Here is a 12,092-nt window from a genome sequence, read left to right on the forward strand (position 1 = left end):
AAACAGCAAAGAAAAAAAACAAAAAAACATTTAGGAGTGAGTCCAAGTAACACTTAAGGCCGCCTCCAGGAGTTGCGGCTGTTCTCACCTCCCTTGAAAGGGTCATGTGATGATTTGTCATCCAAAAGCACTTCCTTGTGATCTACAAACCAGGGAACCAGTCTCCGCCCCGTCGGCCATGTTGTAATTTTACCAGTACACTTCCGTACGACGAATAATACGTTTGAAGTAAATGCAACTTTTTATCGCAAATGGTATTCGCGGAGGATTTTATCGTCCGAAAGTGAAGGGGAGAACCGTGGAGATGAAAGTATCTCATAAAGCTACGGTATTCTGGGCTATAGAGCCGCAACCACTAAACTTTAAGGTTTCTCATTGTATCCCATTGGGTTGAGTTTTTTCTTGCCCTGATGTGGGATCTGAGCCGAGGAGCCCTTTGAGACAATTGTGATTTAGGGCTATATAAATAAACTTTGATTGATTGATTGATAGCCGGAAAAATATTTTTCCATATATAAGTTGCACCTAAGCATAAGCCGCAGACAAATGAGTTGTTTACGCAGAAAGTTTATTTACATACCTTAATTGTTTCCAAACGGTTTCTGTAACACGGCAGTAAAACGGCCTATCAAACAAAACAGAAGTCATGGTCATGAACCCGCTAGCTGCACAAGCTAGCTCTCCAATCAGCTAAACAGACTCAATAACTCGTTTTTGTTAATTTACTGAGGAATTTGTGAAACTGAAACCATCCATCCATCTTCTTCCGCTTATCCGAGGTCGGGTCGCGGGGGCAGCAGCCTAAGCAGGGAAGCACAGACTTTCCTCTCCCCAGTCACTTCGTCCAGCGCCTCCCGAGGGATCCTGAGGCGTTCCCAGGCCAGCCGGGAGACATAGTCTTCCCAATGTGTCCTAGGTCTTCCCCGTGGCCTCCTACCGGTCGGACGTGCCCGAAACACCTCCCTAGGGGGCGTTTGGGTGGCATCCTGACCAGATGCCCGAACCACCTCATCTGGCTCCTCTCGATGTAGAGGAGCAGCGGCTTTACTTTGAGCTCCTCCCGGATGACAGAGCTTCTCACCCTATCTCTAAGGGAGAGCCCCGCCACCCGGCGGAGGAAACTCATTTCGGCCGCTTGTACCCGTGATCTTGTCCTTTTGGTCATAACCCAAAGCTCATGACCATAGGTGAGGATGGGAACGTAGATCGACCGGTAAATTGAGAGCTTTGCCTTCCGGCTCAGCTCCTTCTTCACCACAACGGATCGATACAGCGTCCGTATTACTGAAGACGCCACACCGATCCACCTGTCGATCTCACGATCCAGTCTTCCCTCACTCGTGAACAAGACTCCGAGGTACTTGAACTCCTCCACTTGGGGCAGGGTCTCCTCCCGAACCCGGAGATGGCACTCCACCCTTTTCCAGGCGAGAACCATGGACTCGGACTTGGAGGTGCTGATTCTCATCCCAGTCGCTTCACACTCGGCTGCGAACCGATCCAGTGAGAGCTGAAGATCCTGGCCAGATGAAGCCATCAGGACCACATCATCTGCAAAAAGCAGAGACCTAATCCTGCAGCCACCAAAACTGAAACTGAAACAATACAAAAATAATTCTGTTGTAAGTTGATAATACTAACAAGGGCACTCGTAAAGGTGTTAGCATATGAGCTCATTTTTACATTACGATAGCACGTACAAATATGCATGAAAACACACGGGACGGGTGAGTAAGTAAGAATTGTTTTAGTTATATTGTAAAACTTACAAACGTCGCTTGGAGTGATGAATGAAGAATCCGTACGAGTAGAACGGAACGGCACTTGCACTTCCGGTTGAAAGCTCAGTCCACACAGAAGGGCAATGCAGTGAGCATTCACGGCAAAATAAGGTGTCGTAGCTCAAACAATAACACACCTTTTCAGTGTCTGCTTGTTGTTGTTTTTTTTAACTATTTGCATCATGGCTGTCAGCAAATATTTTTTTTCCAAAATAAGGTGTTGTAGCTCAAACAATAACACACCTATTCAGTGTCTTTGTTTGTTTCTTTTTGACTTTTTGCAAAATGGCCGTCAGCAAAGAAAAATCCACAAATACGTCGCATCGTTTTACAAGCGACAGGGTGCAAAGCATAGGGGGGAAAGTAGCGACTTGTCGGTACTAAAGTATACGTGTTATTTTTGTCTGCCTGTTTGAAACGACTATGTACGTTAGGGCTGTGAATCTTTGGGCACCACACGATTCGATTCGATTATTTGTGCAATGATTCGATTCAGAATTGATTTTCGATTGAAAATCGATACTTTTTTTTAATTAACATTAAATTCCAGGTCTACATTCCTCCATAAAATAGACAAACACATCTAATACTTTTCTATATTACTTAAAAGAAAAACGGTTTGATAAAATTCTACCCAAACGTTTACTAAAGGGGCTTGAAAGGACACATTTTTTTAATTTTTTCTTAAATCGATTTTTTGTATTTTTTTTTTTTTTTTAATCAATTAAAAATGATTACAAATAAGAATCGCAATTATTTAGAAAATGTATGTTATTTTTTTACACACACCCCTAATGTACATCCTTGTACACAGCCTGTTTTCTCATCGACATGTAGTCAGGTTAAGCTAACGACGCTACATGCTAACAAGGGCTGCAACTAATTTGATAATCGATTAATCTGTCGATTATTACTTCGATTAATCGATTAATAATCCGATAAAAGAGACAAACTACATTTCTATCATTTCCAGTATTTTATTGAAAACAAACAGCATACTGGCACCATACTTATTCTGATTATTGTATCTCAGCTGTTTGTACATGTTGCAGTTTATAAATAAAGGTTTGTAAAAAAAAAAAAAAAAAAAAAAAAAAAAAAATAGCCTCTGAGCATAGATCCAATGAATCGATGACTAAATTAATCGCCAACTATTTTTATAATCGATTTTAATCAATTTAATCGATTAGTTGTTGCAGCCCTAATGCTAACGGAGAATTTACATTTCTCAATTTACTGTTATTGCACTTAATGTTTCATTTTATCCACCGCTGTCATAAATTGTAGGAACTGTTATAGCTGTAGCGACGTTGTTATTATAAGAGCTAGCACAGAGGAACTACTTTTCTGACGTAGTTACACATCGCCTCATTCACACTGCTGTACTGCCTATGAGTAAATAAAAGTTATTGCTAATTTTTAAATCATGCATCTCGTATGCTGAAAGATACAACCGTCCCATCAGTCAGGTATTGTAACTCACTGTTTTATGCACTTACATGCTAATATGGTGACGCTCCAAGGCCCTCACAAAACTTTAGCAGCTCAAGGAGAGCACTAGTGCCGAAAGATACAACCGTCTCATCAGTCAGACAGTGTAACTCACTGTTTTATGCTCTTACATGATAACCTGGTGACACTCCAAGGCTCTCGCAAGAATTTAGCAGCTCAATGAGAGCACTAGTGCTGAAAGATACAACCATCCCACCAGTATGGTCTTACATGATAACATGGTGACACTCTTAGGCTCTGCCATTAGTGCTAGCAAACACAGAAAGTGCTCTCTTTGTTGTTGTTGACGGAAGAAGCGTCCATTGCTGTATGCTCTGTGAAATCAATGTTCTAAAGGAAGAACTTGCGATAGTATTTCCAAAATACTGTAAATATGACATGCTATCATGAATGTTCCTGTTGCATTTCAATAAAATGTTCTTCAAGGTTTTTGGATGTTTTTAGAAGACTTTACAGGCAATATTTATTGTAGTCCTACTACGTGCACTGTTAGCTGCTTCTTACTAGCAGTTTTGTACTATTTAAAGTGCACAAAAAAGAGAAAAACCTTCCTTAAAAAGTGCAGTTTTCCCTTCAGGCAGTTATAGCAAAATTTGAAGTGATCATTTGTTGTTGCAAGTTAGGGCCGGGGGATAAAACGATATCTATACATCACAATAAACACGTAATCGATCTCTTTCAAAAATTCGTACGATAAAACGTTCAATTTGTATTTTTTTATTCGTCAAAAGAAAGCAAAAGTATGGAAGCAAAGTTGGTTGCATGAACAAAGGCACTCGCTCTCTGGTAATCTAGCAACGCAAGAAGTGATCACCGATCAGTAGGGAGTGACACGCTAACAGCCAATCAGGTAACAGAAAAGAAAGTCCAAATGAAGAAATTGTGGATAAGAGAGGAAAAGTTTTTGGATGTTTTCCAAAAGGGACCGTAGTCAGACCAATGTGGTCTTTACATGATGCAATGCAAGACTGCTAATACCACACCACCTTAGCTCACCCTTTAGAGCACAGCTGTAACTTCCTGCCACGAAGCCTGCAGAAAATATTTTTTTCTCAGATTTCTCTATATTTACATGTTTGCATTTATTCATCCTTCGCTTAAAAGGCCTAACCTCAATTCTGACCTCTTGCTAAACTACGAGGCTGGTGTCGCACCTCCCCTTTATCTCCAAAAATCCTCCAAAAATGGTTGCGCGGCAGCTAAATGACCACTTGGCGTCGAGCAATTTTTGTGAACTCTTTTAGTCACACTTTTTTCCCTCTATGTTTACATCTTCTTGAAGCATTTCTTACATATTCCTTATTTTTGCACCTTCAATTGAACAGGTGTCCTTTTGAGTGATTCCATGCATGCCACTAAACCTGCAGGAAATAGTTCTTCTCAGGTTTCTCTATTTTTTCATGTTTGCATTTATGCATCCTTCGCTTAAAAGGCCTAACCTCAATTCTGACCTCCGGCTAAACTCCACGGCTGGTGTCGCACCTCCCCTTTATCTCCAAAAATCCTCCAAAAAAATGGTTGCACGGCAGCTAAATGACCACTTGGCGTCGAGCAATCCTTGTGAACTATTTCAGTCACACTTTTTCCCCCCTCTATGTTTACATCTTCTTGAAGCATTTCTTACATATTCCTTATTTTTAGGGGTTTATCGTTAAATGTGATTTTACTATTTTGTTGACGTTGTTTGAGTGTGCTTGTGTTGACATTTCCTCTCTGACTCGATAGCTGAGGGCATTATAATCACAGGAAGTTACATTTATAACAAAATATAATTTTCTCCTGCTCCTTATTTGCCATAGGTCATAAAAAATATCAATAATTATCGATATTGCGATGCAGTTTTCAGCCATATGCAGTTTTAATACTTTGGAACACTCATATTTATGGGCTGTGTTTGAGGGAGGGGGGGGGAGAGAGAGAGAAATGGGCGTGTCCTCATAGAAGCGAGACACTCCAGGTTTTACTACAGCCTCCGTGATGTCGCACCTCCCCTTTATCTCCAAAAATCCTCCAGAAAATTGTTGCGCGGCAGCTAAATGACCACTTGGTGTCGAGCAATCTTTGTGAACTCTTTCAGTCACACTTTTTTCCCCCTCTATATTTACATCTTCTTGAAGCATTTCTTACATATTCCTTATTTTTGCACCTTCAATTGAACAAGTGTCATTTTAAGTGATTCCATGCCACTAAACCTGCAGGAAATAGTTCTTCTCAGGTTTCTCTATGTTTTCATGTTTGCATTTTTTCATCCCTCGCTTAAAAGGCCTAAGCTCAATCTGACATCCTGCTAAACTCCACGGCAGGTGTCGCACCTCCCCTTTATCTCCAAAAATCCTCCAAAAATGGTTGCACGGCAGCTAAATAACCACTTGGCGTCGAGCAATCCTTGTGAACTCTTTCAGTCACACTTTTTTTCCCCCCTCTATGTTTACATCTTCTTGAAGCATTTCTTACATATTCCTTATTTTTAGGAGCTTATCGTTAAATGTGATTTTACTATTTTGTCGACATTGTTTGCTTGTGTTGACATTTCCCCTCTGACTCGATAGCTGAGGGCATTATAATCACAGGAAGTTACATTTATAACAAACTATATTTTCCCTCCTGCTCCTTATTTGCCATAGGTCATAAAAGATATCAATAATTATCGATATCGCGATACAGCTTTCAGGTTTAATACTCCGAAACGCTCATATTTATGGGCTGTGTTTGAGAGGGTGGGGGAGAGCGAGGGCGAGAAGTGGGTGCGTCGTGAGGGGGTGGGCGTAAAAGGGGGAGGGCGGTCCCTGAGCCCTGCCCACGTGACGCTCCAGGTTTTACTACAGCCTCCGTGATGTCATGGCAAAGGGCGGAGGCAGCAGGGGGGATGGGGGTGTCGGAGGGGAGGAGGGGGCTACAATGGCTCATGAGGGAAAGGTAAGTCAATATTAGGCTTTCTTTTTTTTTTTCTTCTTCTTCTTCTCCTTCCCCCCCCCCCTTCCTCGCTGACAAAGGCAAATGAAGCCATGTTTTTGCTTACAAACAAGTCGCGTCCCTCACGGTGAAGAAGAGCCCCGCACGCCGCCGGCGCCGCTTGTGTCACCGAGGCCGCGCTCCTCCGCACATCTGCGCCGGGATAGCAGGGAAGCATCTTTTAAAACACTCTCCCGGATATTTACCTGGCTCTTTTTTTGACTCCTCGTCACTAAGACAACTTCCTCGTTGCTGAACGAGGACGCGGCGTCGTTGACCCATCAGGTAACCCACGTTGTTGTTGTTGTTGTTGTTGTTGTTATTTCCACTCGCAAATCCGTCCTTTTTTTTTTTTTTTTTTTTTTTTTTTTTTACTTTACTCACTTGCCTAAAGTCCGCACGTGTTATCGCGACGCGCAAAAGGACGCACTTTTTTTTTTCTTCTTTTTTTTTTAATTTTTTTCTTTTAGTTGCCTACATCGCACACTTCTCGCATCCTCGCATCCTTCCCTCCGTCCTCTACTTTCACCTTTGCGTCGGTCGACGCGCGCGCCTCTCCGCCGGCAAAATAGTGCACGTCGACGTGTATTTTGCGCGTGCGGGGTGTGCAAAAGCGCGGAGTTTGCGCGAGAGAGGGAAAAAAAAAAGAAGGAAAAAAAAAAAAAAAGACGCACGTACGGAAAGATGGAGCGAGAGTGGCGGAAGAGGGAGGGGTGGCTTGGCCATTTGATCCTCTGCAGCGGGGGGAAAACAACAACAGAGATGCTCTTTTCAAAATGTCACATGCCTTTAATGTTGTCTTTTGTAAGTCCTTTTTTAAAACGCGCACCGGAAATAACCAACCTCTCGTGCGCCGTCTTCCCGCGGTGCATAATGTGGACCTGTGTGATGTTTGCACGGTCCTCCCCTCCTTCTCTGCGCTTTGCTTACATGGCCACGTAATGTGCATGTGTGTGTGTGTGTGTGTGTGTGTGTGTGTGTGTGTGTGTGTGTGTGTGTGTGTGTGTGTGTGTGTGTGTGTGTGTGTGTGTGTGTGTGTGTGTGTGCGCGTCCTCTGTCAATGCACCTGCGTCCTAAGATGGAGGAAAGAGATGAAGGATGATGATGATGATGATGTACACTACTACTACTACTATACTTCTACTACTACTACTACTACTACTATCATTACTACTACTACTACTACTACTACTGCTACCACTAGTGCACATGTCACATTATTGTTGTTATTATTTTGATAAAGGAACTATTTGACGATTGCGGTGGAGTTGGAGTGGACTGTGCAACTTTGTTCACTATTTTTAAGCCTCAAAATGCGAGGCAGGGGTGTCAAACTCATTTTCGATCGGGGGGTGGGGGGTGGGGGGTGGGGGGGGCCACATCAGTGGTTCTCGACCTTTTTTCAGGGATGTGAATTTTTTTTTAAATTCAAGTACCCCCTAATCAGAGCAAAGCATTTTTGGTTGAAAAAAAAAGAGATAAAGAAGTAAAATACAGCACTATGTCATCAGTTTCTGATTTATTAAATTGTATAACAGTGCAAAATACTGCTCATTTGTGGTGGTCTTTCTTGAACTATTTGGAAAAAAAAGATATAAAAATAACTAAAAACTTGTTGAAAAATAAACAAGTGATTCAATTATAAATTAAAGCTGCAAGCAGCGATGGATGGGACCGACTTTGACGGCACATAAAATCCAAACCGGAGCAGTAATTAAAACTCTTTCGTCAACTTTTAATCAGAAGGGTTCAATCTCTCTCCTGTGCTAGTTTGAAGCCGACACGACAACCGCGCTCAGAGGAGTTAATGTTTTAAAAAAAGGAGACTGTTTTGACCCAACTTTTGTTTTGAAGGGGGAATTGCAAACTTCCTGTTGATTTTTGCTCGGGGTTGTCAGTTAATGAAATGTAGGTCTAAGTGAGACCTACATCGAGGTTTTTGTTTCATGTCTCTACGACATTCCTACTGGAAGTTACAGGCAGTTTTGTCTGAGTTTTCTTCCTAGGAGCAGTTGTGTCTGTGTTTTCTTCCTAGGCGGAGCAAGAGCGCAATTTTGAGTTTTGGGTTTGGGTTTTTTATTAGATCCCAATGTTTGCCAGTCCTGATGTGTGTGTCCAGTTTGGTGAGTTTTGAAGCATGTTAAGGGGGTCTAATTACAGCTCAAAGAGACAAAAGTGACTGTTTTTACAAAATGTTTGTTTTGAAAGGGGAATTGCAAACTTCCTGTTGATTGTTGCTGAAGGATATTAGTGTATGAAATCTAGATCTAAGTCAGACCCACATACAGGTTTTTGTTTCATGTCTATGACATTCCTAGTGGGAGTTACAGGCAGTTTTGTATGTGTTTTCTTCCTAGGGGGTGCTAGAGTGCAATTTTGAGTTTTGGGGCTAGGTTTTTTGATTAGATCGCAATTTTCGCCAGTCCTGATGTGTGTGTCAAATATGGTGAGTTTTGAAGCATGTAAAGGGGGTCAAATTACAGCTCCAAGAGGCGGCGGAATAATAATAATAAAACCTTATAATTACAGTAGGGTCCTCTGTCCCAATGGGACATTCGGTCCCTAATAAAGATTTCTACACATAGAAGTAATCATCAACTTAAAGTGCCCTCTTTGGGGATTGTAATAGAGATCCATCTGGATTAATGAACTTAATTCTAAACATTTCTTCACAAAAAAAGACATCTTTAACATCAATATTTATGGAACATGTCCACAAAAAAATCTAGCTGTCAACACTGAATATTGCATTGTTGCATTTCTTTTCACAGTTCTTTTTGACAGACATTTTAGTGACAAACCTGAGCTTGTGCTTCACTGAGTTTATGAACTTACATTCATATTTTGTTGAAGTATTATTCAATAAATATATTTATAAAGGATTTTTGAATTGTTGCTATTTTTAGAATATTTAAAAAAAATCTCACGTACCCCTTGGCATACCTTCAAGTACCCCCATTTGAGAACCACTGGGCCACATGGAGAAAAATCTTTACTATTTTACCGGATTTTAGACAAAATCACAGCACGGTAACTTAAAAATGAAGACAACTTCGGATTGTTTTCTTTGTTTAAAAACAGAACAAGGACGTTCTGAAAACGTACAAATCATAATGTTGTCGGGTTTTTTTTTTTTACACTCACATGTTGCGGTTAATAGTATTCTATCTTTGTTTGTCGTTGTTTATACTGTCTGAATAAGTGGCCTTGTGGTTAGAGTGAGTTCAAACCCCGGCCGAGTCATACCAAAGACTATAAAAATGTGACCCATTACCTCCCTGCTTGGCACCCAGCATCAAGGGTTGGAATTGGGGGTTAAATCACCAAAAAAGATTCCCGGGCGCGGCCACCGCTGCTGCTCACTGCTCCCCTCACCTCCCAGGGGGTGATCAAGGGTGATGGGTCGATTGCAGAGAATACTTTCGCCACACCTAGTGTGTGTGTGACAATCATTGGTACTTTAACCTCAATTATATGATAATGTTCATCAGTCAACTCGTTGTTGTTAATTTTCAATCCATCAAGATAAAACAATAATATCAAAATCAAATTACAGGATGTTGTTTATGTAGTTTGATCATTTTCCTCGACCGATGTACTAACATCAAGGGGTTTATTTTTTACATATGTAGCATCATCTACAAAGATACAAAGAATTAAATTGTAAATGGTAAATGGGTTGTACTTGTACATAGGGATGATGTTTGATAAGAAATTATAGAGTTCGAGCCTATTATAGAATCCTCTTATCGAACCGATTCCTTATCGATTCTCTTATCGAGTCCGGATAGGTTGTTGTTTATGGAAAAAAACACACAATATTTGGTTTAACAAAAGCTCACTTTTATTATATAAGAAAACAATGTAATCTATTAAATAAATAAATATTGACTGTTACCCCCCTAAAAAAATAAAATAAAATAAATAAATATTGACTGTCGTTACCCAAAGTATATTAAGTGGGATTTTTCAGAAAAACAAATATATACAGTAACACAAAAACAACCTGTCTCTGTGATCACTATAGGTGTATAAATAATAATATAGTGTTAAATAAAATCAGTCCCTTGGGCATAAAACTGAAAATAATACAGCTCTCCAAAAGGTGCAATTCTGTTTTGAACTTTATTACACCTTGGAGCGCTTTTTCCGGTCCATTTTTTTCCTGCTTTCGCTATCTGCGCCTAATGACTGAGCTACGTGACGTCATTTCTTGTGATGTCACACGGAGCATTTCTGGTCGAGGGATTCGAATAAAGAACCAACTCTTTTTCTTTACTATAGTGGTCTCGATAACGGGTACCGGTTCTCAAAAAGGGATTCAAGTCCGAGGACTCGGTTCTTTTCTTATCGAACAACCGGGAAAATCGGTTTCGAGTATCATCCCTACTTGTATAGCGCTTTTCTACCTTTCTAAGGAACTCAAAGCGCATTGACACTATTTCCACATTCACCCTTTCACACACGCATTCACACACTGATGGCGGGAGCTGCCATGCACGGCGCTAACCAGGCCCATCAGGAGCAAGGGTGAAGTGTCTTGCTCAAGGACACAACGGACGTGACTAGGATGGTAGAAGGTGGGGATTGAACCAGTAACCTTCAGATTGCTGGCACGGCCACTCTCCCAACTTCTATTAATTACTATTGTGACATCCAGTGGACGCATACAGAACAGCTGTTTCTTTAATTCAAAAATTTCACGTTCATTTTTATACTTAGCAAACTCATCTCGGGCCGTACGTTTGACAACCCTAGTTTAAAGAGCGGCCGGGAACTGTATCACCATATAATAATATATTGGCCGATATCGATAATTATTGATATTTTTTAAGTTAAAGTTAAAGTTAAAGTACCAATGATTGTCACACACACACTAGGTGTGGCGAAATTATTCTCTGCATTTAACCCATCACCCTTGATCACCCCCTGGGAGGTGAGGGGAGCAGTGGGCAGCAGCGGTGGCCGCGCCCGGGAATCATTTTTGGTGATTTAACCCCCAATTCCAACCCTTGATACTGAGTGCCAAGCAGGGAGGTAATGGGTCCCATTTTTATAGTCTTTGGTATGACTCGGCCGGGGTTTGAACCCACAACCTACCGATCTCAGGGCGGACACTCTAACCACTAGACCACTAGGCCTATGTCAAACTTTTTTCACCCAACTTAGCCCTCCAAGTGCCACCATAATGACTAATATTAAAATGCCGTAGCGTAGTAGGCCTACTTAGTCAATAAAAACAAGGCAGAGGTTTTATTTAACGAGTATATTTAATATGTTTGCCCACTGTAACGTTACACACAGTTTGAACAGTAACGCCGTGTTTGAATATTTAATTTAGTGATTTTAATGGTATAGCGGTTTGAAAATGACTGACCTATGGAAAATAAGGAACAGGAGAAAAATATAGTAAACCTGTACGTAATGTTTTTATTTTAGCTATCAGGGCAGAGAGGACATGCAAGCATGAAATCACTCAAAACAAAATAGTAAAGTCACATTGGACACTTGTTCAATTGAAGGTGCAAAAATAAGGAATATGTGAGAAATGTGAGAAAAAGTGTGACTGAAAGAGTTCACAAAGATCGTTCGACGCCAAGTAGTCGTTAAGCTGCCGTGCAACCATTTTCTGGAGGATTTTTGGATATAAAGGGGAGGTGCGACACCAGCCGTGGAGTTTAGCAGAAGGTCAGAATTGAGGTTAGGTCTTTTAAGCGAAGGATGAATAAACGCAAACATGTACACATAAAGAAACCTGATAGGAACTCTTTTCTGCAGGTTTAGTGGCATGCATGAAATCACTCAAACAATGTAAACAAAATAGTAAATTCACATTGGACACTGGGT

General features: G+C 41.0%; 1 protein-coding gene across 6 annotated transcripts in view; it reads left to right on the top strand.

The window, feature by feature from the left end:
• The window catches only part of LOC133570656 (myelin transcription factor 1-like), a 430,657-nt gene that overhangs the window by 264,267 nt on the left and 154,298 nt on the right, over window positions 1-12,092 (top strand). Inside the window, exon 1 of one of the 6 annotated variants that reach the window (XM_061923375.2) lies at window positions 6,182-6,209. The exons of 4 other annotated variants lie outside the window; for them this stretch is intronic. The gene's annotated coding sequence lies outside the window, so the exon portion shown is untranslated. Of the gene's footprint in view, window positions 1-6,181; window positions 6,210-6,317; window positions 6,531-12,092 lie in introns of those variants that run through there. One more of the 6 variants, XM_061923370.2, reaches the window with a different exon arrangement.

This window comes from Nerophis lumbriciformis, linkage group LG01 (assembly GCF_033978685.3).
Source record: "Nerophis lumbriciformis linkage group LG01, RoL_Nlum_v2.1, whole genome shotgun sequence".
Lineage (NCBI taxonomy): Eukaryota > Metazoa > Chordata > Actinopteri > Syngnathiformes > Syngnathidae > Nerophis > Nerophis lumbriciformis.